This window comes from Hyla sarda, unplaced genomic scaffold (genome assembly GCF_029499605.1).
Source record: "Hyla sarda isolate aHylSar1 unplaced genomic scaffold, aHylSar1.hap1 scaffold_305, whole genome shotgun sequence".
NCBI classification, from domain to species: Eukaryota; Metazoa; Chordata; class Amphibia; order Anura; family Hylidae; genus Hyla; species Hyla sarda.
The window spans coordinates 95,568-108,139 of record NW_026609770.1 but is presented as its reverse complement, the minus strand read 5'-3'; the positions used below and the strand labels follow the sequence as shown (position 1 = coordinate 108,139).

General features: G+C 46.5%; 5 non-coding genes and 2 pseudogenes across 5 annotated transcripts; all 7 read left to right on the top strand.

Annotated features, from left to right (window-relative positions):
• LOC130328285 (U2 spliceosomal RNA) lies at positions 1-191 on the top strand. The gene has a single exon (XR_008872316.1). It is a non-coding gene; the product is annotated as a U2 spliceosomal RNA (small nuclear RNA).
• A 2,076-nt stretch (positions 192-2,267) lies between these two features.
• LOC130328284 (U2 spliceosomal RNA) lies at positions 2,268-2,458 on the top strand. Its single transcript, XR_008872315.1, has one exon. It is a non-coding gene; the product is annotated as a U2 spliceosomal RNA (small nuclear RNA).
• A 2,083-nt stretch (positions 2,459-4,541) lies between these two features.
• Positions 4,542-4,732, top strand: LOC130328283 (U2 spliceosomal RNA). The gene has a single exon (XR_008872314.1). It is a non-coding gene; the product is annotated as a U2 spliceosomal RNA (small nuclear RNA).
• Positions 4,733-6,831: 2,099 nt separating this feature from the next.
• Positions 6,832-6,991, top strand: LOC130328242 (U2 spliceosomal RNA; annotated as a pseudogene).
• A 692-nt stretch (positions 6,992-7,683) lies between these two features.
• LOC130328230 (U2 spliceosomal RNA) lies at positions 7,684-7,862 on the top strand (annotated as a pseudogene).
• A 2,092-nt stretch (positions 7,863-9,954) lies between these two features.
• LOC130328281 (U2 spliceosomal RNA) lies at positions 9,955-10,145 on the top strand. The gene has a single exon (XR_008872312.1). It is a non-coding gene; the product is annotated as a U2 spliceosomal RNA (small nuclear RNA).
• A 2,080-nt stretch (positions 10,146-12,225) lies between these two features.
• On the top strand, positions 12,226-12,416 carry LOC130328280 (U2 spliceosomal RNA). The gene has a single exon (XR_008872311.1). It is a non-coding gene; the product is annotated as a U2 spliceosomal RNA (small nuclear RNA).
• The last annotated feature ends 156 nt before the right edge of the window (positions 12,417-12,572 follow it).

The window sequence follows — 12,572 nt, the reverse complement described above, 5'->3', positions numbered from 1 at the left end:
ATCGCTTCTCGGCCTTTTGGCTAAGATCAAGTGTAGTATCTGTTCTTATCAGTTTAATATCTGATACGTCCCCTATCTGGGGACCATATATTAAATGGATTTTTGAGAACGGGGGCCGATTTCGAAGCTTGCTTCCGTCGCCCTATGCATTGACCCGATATGGCAGTATCTTCGGGTACAGTGCACCACCCCCTTACAGGGTTAAAAAGAAAGATTCCTACTTTCATTGCTACCTGCTTGCTGGCTAGCCAGCTAGCCAGCCCTGTGGGCCTTGCTGCTGCTGCAGCCAAAAAACAAAAGGTGGTGCTGCTGCTGCTTCTGCTTCTGCTTGTGTCTGGCCGCTGTTGGAGCGTCCAGGCACAGGACTTCTGCTGCTGCTGACTAAATGGCCTCCTTAATTGGATCATTTGAGTAGCCAGCACACCTGTGCAGGTAGGGCATGACATGATAGGCAGCTGCCTTGATAGCGGGTGGGTGCTGAATGTTCCTAATTGACAAAATAAGATTAATGCTTATGAAGAAATATAAAATCTCATCCCTTCCCCAATATCGCGCCACACCCCTACCCCTTAATTCCCTGGTTGAACTTGATGGACATATGTCTTTTTTCGACCGTACTAACTATGTAACTATGTAACATAACATGGGGGGGGGGGGGGTCTCCTGGCTGTTCACACAGGTGTGTCATTGCTGTACATTGACCATGCATTGCTTCTGTGGTATTGCAAAGGCAAAGACAAATGCTTCCAGCCATCCATTGCACTAATGGATTGGTCATCAGCTGGCTGTCTATGTCCCGCATCAATATAGACCAAAGTACAGAGGGTTAGGCTATGCTATTGTGCACCTACCTGATGCATCAGAAGGTGCGAGGCCCTTGCTAAATTCTGTGCACAGACTTTGAGATCTATACTTTAGACTGTATCTAAACCTGCTCCAACATGGACTGACATTCTGGCCTACTTTCAGCCGATGCGACTTGTCTGTCGCTGAACAGTCGCTTTTTATGTATTCAGCACCTATGTATAATGTTGTAAAAATGCTCTAGAAGCTAAAGTCGCAGAAATGTCACACATATTTGGCCTGCAACTTTCTGTGCGACAAATTCAGACAGGAAAAATCAGTATAAATCCTTAGAAAATTATCCCCCAGTGTCTCCATCTGCTGGCGGTATTGAATAAGCATTGCTGCACTGATGGGGTATGCATTAGACGAAAAAAAAGAAGAAAAAGAAGAATAATACGCCCAGAAAAGAGGCGAAAAGGAGAAAAACGTAAAAAAACGTGAAAAAAAAGTAAGAGGAAGAGAAGGGAAAAAAAGGTGGAAATGGGTTTAAAAGTGATTTCGGCGGAGAAATATATATATATATATATATATATATATATATATATATACGCGCACACACACACATATATATAAACGTATTCTCCGTTGAGATATTGCAGCCGCTGCTGTGTCCAGGCCCAGGAGCCTTAGCACTGTGCTGTGATGTCACTCAATACCACTGACATCACTAGGTGTAAACAACATCTCTCCTTTGCTGTGTATGTGACTATGGAGCTGTTTGGTGATGTCGTCTATTATGGCCTTCATAGAAGCAACAGGAGATTGTTGCATCCATCTAGAACCCTCAGAACTACAGTGCTATGATGTCACTCACTTCCACAGGCCTTGCAGAGTGTAAACAACAACAACCCAGCTTTGTTGTGTATGTAACCATAGGGATTTGTGATGTCACCTAGAACCTTCACAGCAGCGACAGCTTTATGAGGAGCATCAGCACTGCTCTGCCTGAGCAGAACCATCACCGCCATAGGTTGTCAAATAACCCGGGTTTAACCCATACAGGTAAGTCCAATGGGGTGCAGGCATGTCCTCTATGCTTACAGCTTCCCGTGGGTGTTGGTTTGATACCGTTTGGGGACAGCCAAGGAGGCATCTGCAGGCAACAAAGGTAGGTGTGTGCTTGTGTGTGTGTTTCCTATGCAGATCCTAAGCCCAGTGTCACATGCAAGTAGGAGGAGTAAGAAGGGTTCCTGGCAAATCCGGGTTATGGATTGCATTTAAAAAGGCCCCGTGGGAGTGCAATGGGCCCCTGTCTTGCTGCTTAGCAATAATGGTATGGGTTTAGGTTCTGCTGTGTGTACTGGTGGTTGACTGCCCCCCAGCCCAGAGTGTGCATGGAAAATTGTCTGGCAGCCTCCCTGACAGCAAGCAGTGATAGTGCCCATGAAGGGCACCTTGTTGGGCCCGCCCCTTTCACGGTTATCGCTTCTCGGCCTTTTGGCTAAGATCAAGTGTAGTATCTGTTCTTATCAGTTTAATATCTGATACGTCCCCTATCTGGGGACCATATATTAAATGGATTTTTGAGAACGGGGGCCGATTTCGAAGCTTGCTTCCGTCGCCCTATGCATTGACCCGATATGGCAGTATCTTCGGGTACAGTGCACCACCCCCTTACAGGGTTAAAAAGAAAGATTCCTACTTTCATTGCTACCTGCTTGCTGGCTAGCCAGCTAGCCAGCCCTGTGGGCCTTGCTGCTGCTGCAGCCAAAAAACAAAAGGTGGTGCTGCTGCTGCTTCTGCTTCTGCTTGTGTCTGGCCGCTGTTGGAGCGTCCAGGCACAGGACTTCTGCTGCTGCTGACTAAATGGCCTCCTTAATTGGATCATTTGAGTAGCCAGCACACCTGTGCAGGTAGGGCATGACATGATAGGCAGCTGCCTTGATAGCGGGTGGGTGCTGAATGTTCCTAATTGACAAAATAAGATTAATGCTTATGAAGAAATATAAAATCTCATCCCTTCCCCAATATCGCGCCACACCCCTACCCCTTAATTCCCTGGTTGAACTTGATGGACATATGTCTTTTTTCGACCGTACTAACTATGTAACTATGTAACATAACATGGGGGGGGGGGGGGGTCTCCTGGCTGTTCACACAGGTGTGTCATTGCTGTACATTGACCATGCATTGCTTCTGTGGTATTGCAAAGGCAAAGACAAATGCTTCCAGCCATCCATTGCACTAATGGATTGGTCATCAGCTGGCTGTCTATGTCCCGCATCAATATAGACCAAAGTACAGAGGGTTAGGCTATGCTATTGTGCACCTACCTGATGCATCAGAAGGTGCGAGGCCCTTGCTAAATTCTGTGCACAGACTTTGAGATCTATACTTTAGACTGTATCTAAACCTGCTCCAACATGGACTGACATTCTGGCCTACTTTCAGCCGATGCGACTTGTCTGTCGCTGAACAGTCGCTTTTTATGTATTCAGCACCTATGTATAATGTTGTAAAAATGCTCTAGAAGCTAAAGTCGCAGAAATGTCACACATATTTGGCCTGCAACTTTCTGTGCGACAAATTCAGACAGGAAAAATCAGTATAAATCCTTAGAAAATTATCCCCCAGTGTCTCCATCTGCTGGCGGTATTGAATAAGCATTGCTGCACTGATGGGGTATGCATTAGACGAAAAAAAAGAAGAAAAAGAAGAATAATACGCCCAGAAAAGAGGCGAAAAGGAGAAAAACGTAAAAAAACGTGAAAAAAAAGTAAGAGGAAGAGAAGGGAAAAAAAGGTGGAAATGGGTTTAAAAGTGATTTCGGCGGAGAAATATATATATATATATATATATATATATATATATATATATATATACGCGCACACACACACATATATATAAACGTATTCTCCGTTGAGATATTGCAGCCGCTGCTGTGTCCAGGCCCAGGAGCCTTAGCACTGTGCTGTGATGTCACTCAATACCACTGACATCACTAGGTGTAAACAACATCTCTCCTTTGCTGTGTATGTGACTATGGAGCTGTTTGGTGATGTCGTCTATTATGGCCTTCATAGAAGCAACAGGAGATTGTTGCATCCATCTAGAACCCTCAGAACTACAGTGCTATGATGTCACTCACTTCCACAGGCCTTGCAGAGTGTAAACAACAACAACCCAGCTTTGTTGTGTATGTAACCATAGGGATTTGTGATGTCACCTAGAACCTTCACAGCAGCGACAGCTTTATGAGGAGCATCAGCACTGCTCTGCCTGAGCAGAACCATCACCGCCATAGGTTGTCAAATAACCCGGGTTTAACCCACACAGGTAAGTCCAATGGGGTGCAGGCATGTCCTCTATGCTTACAGCTTCCCGTGGGTGTTGGTTTGATACCGTTTGGGGACAGCCAAGGAGGCATCTGCAGGCAACAAAGGTAGGTGTGTGCTTGTGTGTGTGTTTCCTATGCAGATCCTAAGCCCAGTGTCACATGCAAGTAGGAGGAGTAAGAAGGGTTCCTGGCAAATCCGGGTTATAGATTGCATTTAAAAAGGCCCCGTGGGAGTGCAATGGGCCCCTGTCTTGCTGCTTAGCAATAATGGTATGGGTTTAGGTTCTGCTGTGTGTACTGGTGGTTGACTGCCCCCCAGCCCAGAGTGTGCATGGAAAATTGTCTGGCAGCCTCCCTGACAGCAAGCAGTGATAGTGCCCATGAAGGGCACCTTGTTGGGCCCGCCCCTTTCACGGTTATCGCTTCTCGGCCTTTTGGCTAAGATCAAGTGTAGTATCTGTTCTTATCAGTTTAATATCTGATACGTCCCCTATCTGGGGACCATATATTAAATGGATTTTTGAGAACGGGGGCCGATTTCGAAGCTTGCTTCCGTCGCCCTATGCATTGACCCGATATGGCAGTATCTTCGGGTACAGTGCACCACCCCCTTACAGGGTTAAAAAGAAAGATTCCTACTTTCATTGCTACCTGCTTGCTGGCTAGCCAGCTAGCCAGCCCTGTGGGCCTTGCTGCTGCTGCAGCCAAAAAACAAAAGGTGGTGCTGCTGCTGCTTCTGCTGCTTCTGCTTCTGCTTGTGTCTGGCCGCTGTTGGAGCGTCCAGGCACAGGACTTCTGCTGCTGCTGACTAAATGGCCTCCTTAATTGGATCATTTGAGTAGCCAGCACACCTGTGCAGGTAGGGCATGACATGATAGGCAGCTGCCTTGATAGCGGGTGGGTGCTGAATGTTCCTAATTGACAAAATAAGATTAATGCTTATGAAGAAATATAAAATCTCATCCCTTCCCCAATATCGCGCCACACCCCTACCCCTTAATTCCCTGGTTGAACTTGATGGACATATGTCTTTTTTCGACCGTACTAACTATGTAACTATGTAACATAACATGGGGGGGGGGGGGGTCTCCTGGCTGTTCACACAGGTGTGTCATTGCTGTACATTGACCATGCATTGCTTCTGTGGTATTGCAAAGGCAAAGACAAATGCTTCCAGCCATCCATTGCACTAATGGATTGGTCATCAGCTGGCTGTCTATGTCCCGCATCAATATAGACCAAAGTACAGAGGGTTAGGCTATGCTATTGTGCACCTACCTGATGCATCAGAAGGTGCGAGGCCCTTGCTAAATTCTGTGCACAGACTTTGAGATCTATACTTTAGACTGTATCTAAACCTGCTCCAACATGGACTGACATTCTGGCCTACTTTCAGCCGATGCAACTTGTCTGTCGCTGAACAGTCGCTTTTTATGTATTCAGCACCTATGTATAATGTTGTAAAAATGCTCTAGAAGCTAAAGTCGCAGAAATGTCACACATATTTGGCCTGCAACTTTCTGTGCGACAAATTCAGACAGGAAAAATCAGTATAAATCCTTAGAAAATTATCCCCCAGTGTCTCCATCTGCTGGCGGTATTGAATAAGCATTGCTGCACTGATGGGGTATGCATTAGACGAAAAAAAAGAAGAAAAAGAAGAATAATACGCCCAGAAAAGAGGCGAAAAGGAGAAAAACGTAAAAAAACGTGAAAAAAAAGTAAGAGGAAGAGAAGGGAAAAAAAGGTGGAAATGGGTTTAAAAGTGATTTCGGCGGAGAAATATATATATATATATATATATATATATATATATATATATATATATATATATATATATACGCGCACACATATATATAAACGTATTCTCCGTTGAGATATTGCAGCCGCTGCTGTGTCCAGGCCCAGGAGCCTTAGCACTGTGCTGTGATGTCACTCAATACCACTGACATCACTAGGTGTAAACAACATCTCTCCTTTGCTGTGTATGTGACTATGGAGCTGTTTGGTGATGTCGTCTATTATGGCCTTCATAGAAGCAACAGGAGATTGTTGCATCCATCTAGAACCCTCAGAACTACAGTGCTATGATGTCACTCACTTCCACAGGCCTTGCAGAGTGTAAACAACAACAACCCAGCTTTGTTGTGTATGTAACCATAGGGATTTGTGATGTCACCTAGAACCTTCACAGCAGCGACAGCTTTATGAGGAGCATCAGCACTGCTCTGCCTGAGCAGAACCATCACCGCCATAGGTTGTCAAATAACCCGGGTTTAACCCACACAGGTAAGTCCAATGGGGTGCAGGCATGTCCTCTATGCTTACAGCTTCCCGTGGGTGTTGGTTTGATACCGTTTGGGGACAGCCAAGGAGGCATCTGCAGGCAACAAAGGTAGGTGTGTGCTTGTGTGTGTGTTTCCTATGCAGATCCTAAGCCCAGTGTCACATGCAAGTAGGAGGAGTAAGAAGGGTTCCTGGCAAATCCGGGTTATGGATTGCATTTAAAAAGGCCCCGTGGGAGTGCAATGGGCCCCTGTCTTGCTGCTTAGCAATAATGGTATGGGTTTAGGTTCTGCTGTGTGTACTGGTGGTTGACTGCCCCCCAGCCCAGAGTGTGCATGGAAAATTGTCTGGCAGCCTCCCTGACAGCAAGCAGTGATAGTGCCCATGAAGGGCACCTTGTTGGGCCCGCCCCTTTCACGGTTATCGCTTCTCGGCCTTTTGGCTAAGATCAAGTGTAGTATCTGTTCTTATCAGTTTTCATGCTGGTGGGGATGGGTGCTGCATGGAGGATGCAGGTGTACCAGGGCTTTCCGGGGCTGGTTCTGAGGAATCAGCTCGACGGCTGCCCCGATGTGACCTGTTCCCTCCGGGTCTCGCCATGAGGCTGAGAGGGTCTAGAGCCGAGGTACTTTTGTGCCTCGGGGAGTGGTGACCCCGAGGTGCCGAAACTCACTGGGAGAATAGGCTCACTGAGTTGAAGCACGGGCACCATAATCTCTTCACCTTGTGGCACTCACCTCTTGATTCCCGGCCTTCTGGCTAGGATCAGAGAAATTTTTATAGATCCGGCCGGATGTCCGGGCAGTATATCTGCACACATTCACTTATTTATTTATTTTTTGTCTCACTGTGTCACTTTTTGCGTGTTGTGTGTTCACAGGATTTGTCAGGATGCGGTAGCCCTTCTGGGTGTCCCTCCTGGCGGTCTAGGGGAGGTGTGTGTGGCCATTAGGTTCCGCACCTCCCTGCAAACACCCCGGGTACTCCTGCTTCGCAGGGTACCTACCGTAATCGGCTCTGCGGGCAGATACCTTGGCTAACGCCAAGGGGGATGCCGGGAGCATTTGTGGTCTCCTAGTAGCTTCGGCGAAAAGGGACATCGAACCTGGAACCTCGCAGGTACCTTTTGGTCCGGAGGCGAAGGGTAAGGTTTGTTGGGGGGCCTCTCTCCTATCGGAGAAGGGCTTGCGATAGACCGCATCCTTTGTGCACGTTTTTTTAGTGTAACACGTTTGCACTTTTTCTTGCACTTTGGGTGAATCGAAAGCACGTTCCTCGGCTTTAAAAAAAAAAAAAAAAATCTGTTCTTATCAGTTTAATATCTGATACGTCCCCTATCTGGGGACCATATATTAAATGGATTTTTGAGAACGGGGGCCGATTTCGAAGCTTGCTTCCGTCGCCCTATGCATTGACCCGATATGGCAGTATCTTCGGGTACAGTGCACCACCCCCTTACAGGGTTAAAAAGAAAGATTCCTACTTTCATTGCTACCTGCTTGCTGGCTAGCCAGCTAGCCAGCCCTGTGGGCCTTGCTGCTGCTGCAGCCAAAAAACAAAAGGTGGTGCTGCTGCTGCTTCTGCTTCTGCTTGTGTCTGGCCGCTGTTGGAGCGTCCAGGCACAGGACTTCTGCTGCTGCTGACTAAATGGCCTCCTTAATTGGATCATTTGAGTAGCCAGCACACCTGTGCAGGTAGGGCATGACATGATAGGCAGCTGCCTTGATAGCGGGTGGGTGCTGAATGTTCCTAATTGACAAAATAAGATTAATGCTTATGAAGAAATATAAAATCTCATCCCTTCCCCAATATCGCGCCACACCCCTACCCCTTAATTCCCTGGTTGAACTTGATGGACATATGTCTTTTTTCGACCGTACTAACTATGTAACTATGTAACATAACATGGGGGGGGGGGGGGTCTCCTGGCTGTTCACACAGGTGTGTCATTGCTGTACATTGACCATGCATTGCTTCTGTGGTATTGCAAAGGCAAAGACAAATGCTTCCAGCCATCCATTGCACTAATGGATTGGTCATCAGCTGGCTGTCTATGTCCCGCATCAATATAGACCAAAGTACAGAGGGTTAGGCTATGCTATTGTGCACCTACCTGATGCATCAGAAGGTGCGAGGCCCTTGCTAAATTCTGTGCACAGACTTTGAGATCTATACTTTAGACTGTATCTAAACCTGCTCCAACATGGACTGACATTCTGGCCTACTTTCAGCCGATGCGACTTGTCTGTCGCTGAACAGTCGCTTTTTATGTATTCAGCACCTATGTATAATGTTGTAAAAATGCTCTAGAAGCTAAAGTCGCAGAAATGTCACACATATTTGGCCTGCAACTTTCTGTGCGACAAATTCAGACAGGAAAAATCAGTATAAATCCTTAGAAAATTATCCCCCAGTGTCTCCATCTGCTGGCGGTATTGAATAAGCATTGCTGCACTGATGGGGTATGCATTAGACGAAAAAAAAGAAGAAAAAGAAGAATAATACGCCCAGAAAAGAGGCGAAAAGGAGAAAAACGTAAAAAAACGTGAAAAAAAAGTAAGAGGAAGAGAAGGGAAAAAAAGGTGGAAATGGGTTTAAAAGTGATTTCGGCAGAGAAATATATATATATATATATATATATATATATATATATATATATATATATATATATACGCGCACACACACACATATATATAAACGTATTCTCCGTTGAGATATTGCAGCCGCTGCTGTGTCCAGGCCCAGGAGCCTTAGCACTGTGCTGTGATGTCACTCAATACCACTGACATCACTAGGTGTAAACAACATCTCTCCTTTGCTGTGTATGTGACTATGGAGCTGTTTGGTGATGTCGTCTATTATGGCCTTCATAGAAGCAACAGGAGATTGTTGCATCCATCTAGAACCCTCAGAACTACAGTGCTATGATGTCACTCACTTCCACAGGCCTTGCAGAGTGTAAACAACAACAACCCAGCTTTGTTGTGTATGTAACCATAGGGATTTGTGATGTCACCTAGAACCTTCACAGCAGCGACAGCTTTATGAGGAGCATCAGCACTGCTCTGCCTGAGCAGAACCATCACCGCCATAGGTTGTCAAATAACCCGGGTTTAACCCACACAGGTAAGTCCAATGGGGTGCAGGCATGTCCTCTATGCTTACAGCTTCCCGTGGGTGTTGGTTTGATACCGTTTGGGGACAGCCAAGGAGGCATCTGCAGGCAACAAAGGTAGGTGTGTGCTTGTGTGTGTGTTTCCTATGCAGATCCTAAGCCCAGTCTCACATGCAAGTAGGAGGAGTAAGAAGGGTTCCTGGCAAATCCGGGTTATGGATTGCATTTAAAAAGGCCCCGTGGGAGTGCAATGGGCCCCTGTCTTGCTGCTTAGCAATAATGGTATGGGTTTAGGTTCTGCTGTGTGTACTGGTGGTTGACTGCCCCCCAGCCCAGAGTGTGCATGGAAAATTGTCTGGCAGCCTCCCTGACAGCAAGCAGTGATAGTGCCCATGAAGGGCACCTTGTTGGGCCCGCCCCTTTCACGGTTATCGCTTCTCGGCCTTTTGGCTAAGATCAAGTGTAGTATCTGTTCTTATCAGTTTAATATCTGATACGTCCCCTATCTGGGGACCATATATTAAATGGATTTTTGAGAACGGGGGCCGATTTCGAAGCTTGCTTCCGTCGCCCTATGCATTGACCCGATATGGCAGTATCTTCGGGTACAGTGCACCACCCCCTTACAGGGTTAAAAAGAAAGATTCCTACTTTCATTGCTACCTGCTTGCTGGCTAGCCAGCTAGCCAGCCCTGTGGGCCTTGCTGCTGCTGCAGCCAAAAAACAAAAGGTGGTGCTGCTGCTGCTTCTGCTGCTTCTGCTTCTGCTTGTGTCTGGCCGCTGTTGGAGCGTCCAGGCACAGGACTTCTGCTGCTGCTGACTAAATGGCCTCCTTAATTGGATCATTTGAGTAGCCAGCACACCTGTGCAGGTAGGGCATGACATGATAGGCAGCTGCCTTGATAGCGGGTGGGTGCTGAATGTTCCTAATTGACAAAATAAGATTAATGCTTATGAAGAAATATAAAATCTCATCCCTTCCCCAATATCGCGCCACACCCCTACCCCTTAATTCCCTGGTTGAACTTGATGGACATATGTCTTTTTTCGACCGTACTAACTATGTAACTATGTAACATAACATGGGGGGGGGGGGGTCTCCTGGCTGTTCACACAGGTGTGTCATTGCTGTACATTGACCATGCATTGCTTCTGTGGTATTGCAAAGGCAAAGACAAATGCTTCCAGCCATCCATTGCACTAATGGATTGGTCATCAGCTGGCTGTCTATGTCCCGCATCAATATAGACCAAAGTACAGAGGGTTAGGCTATGCTATTGTGCACCTACCTGATGCATCAGAAGGTGCGAGGCCCTTGCTAAATTCTGTGCACAGACTTTGAGATCTATACTTTAGACTGTATCTAAACCTGCTCCAACATGGACTGACATTCTGGCCTACTTTCAGCCGATGCGACTTGTCTGTCGCTGAACAGTCGCTTTTTATGTATTCAGCACCTATGTATAATGTTGTAAAAATGCTCTAGAAGCTAAAGTCGCAGAAATGTCACACATATTTGGCCTGCAACTTTCTGTGCGACAAATTCAGACAGGAAAAATCAGTATAAATCCTTAGAAAATTATCCCCCAGTGTCTCCATCTGCTGGCGGTATTGAATAAGCATTGCTGCACTGATGGGGTATGCATTAGACGAAAAAAAAGAAGAAAAAGAAGAATAATACGCCCAGAAAAGAGGCGAAAAGGAGAAAAACGTAAAAAAACGTGAAAAAAAAGTAAGAGGAAGAGAAGGGAAAAAAAGGTGGAAATGGGTTTAAAAGTGATTTCGGCGGAGAAATATATATATATATATATATATATATATATATATACGCGCACACACACACATATATATAAACGTATTCTCCGTTGAGATATTGCAGCCGCTGCTGTGTCCAGGCCCAGGAGCCTTAGCACTGTGCTGTGATGTCACTCAATACCACTGACATCACTAGGTGTAAACAACATCTCTCCTTTGCTGTGTATGTGACTATGGAGCTGTTTGGTGATGTCGTCTATTATGGCCTTCATAGAAGCAACAGGAGATTGTTGCATCCATCTAGAACCCTCAGAACTACAGTGCTATGATGTCACTCACTTCCACAGGCCTTGCAGAGTGTAAACAACAACAACCCAGCTTTGTTGTGTATGTAACCATAGGGATTTGTGATGTCACCTAGAACCTTCACAGCAGCGACAGCTTTATGAGGAGCATCAGCACTGCTCTGCCTGAGCAGAACCATCACCGCCATAGGTTGTCAAATAACCCGGGTTTAACCCACACAGGTAAGTCCAATGGGGTGCAGGCATGTCCTCTATGCTTACAGCTTCCCGTGGGTGTTGGTTTGATACCGTTTGGGGACAGCCAAGGAGGCATCTGCAGGCAACAAAGGTAGGTGTGTGCTTGTGTGTGTGTTTCCTATGCAGATCCTAAGCCCAGTGTCACATGCAAGTAGGAGGAGTAAGAAGGGTTCCTGGCAAATCCGGGTTATGGATTGCATTTAAAAAGGCCCCGTGGGAGTGCAATGGGCCCCTGTCTTGCTGCTTAGCAATAATGGTATGGGTTTAGGTTCTGCTGTGTGTACTGGTGGTTGACTGCCCCCCAGCCCAGAGTGTGCATGGAAAATTGTCTGGCAGCCTCCCTGACAGCAAGCAGTGATAGTGCCCATGAAGGGCACCTTGTTGGGCCCGCCCCTTTCACGGTTATCGCTTCTCGGCCTTTTGGCTAAGATCAAGTGTAGTATCTGTTCTTATCAGTTTAATATCTGATACGTCCCCTATCTGGGGACCATATATTAAATGGATTTTTGAGAACGGGGGCCGATTTCGAAGCTTGCTTCCGTCGCCCTATGCATTGACCCGATATGGCAGTATCTTCGGGTACAGTGCACCACCCCCTTACAGGGTTAAAAAGAAAGATTCCTACTTTCATTGCTACCTGCTTGCTGGCTAGCCAGCTAGCCAGCCCTGTGGGCCTTGCTGCTGCTGCAGCCAAAAAACAAAAGGTGGTGCTGCTGCTGCTTCTGCTGCTTCTGCTTCTGCTTGTGTCTGG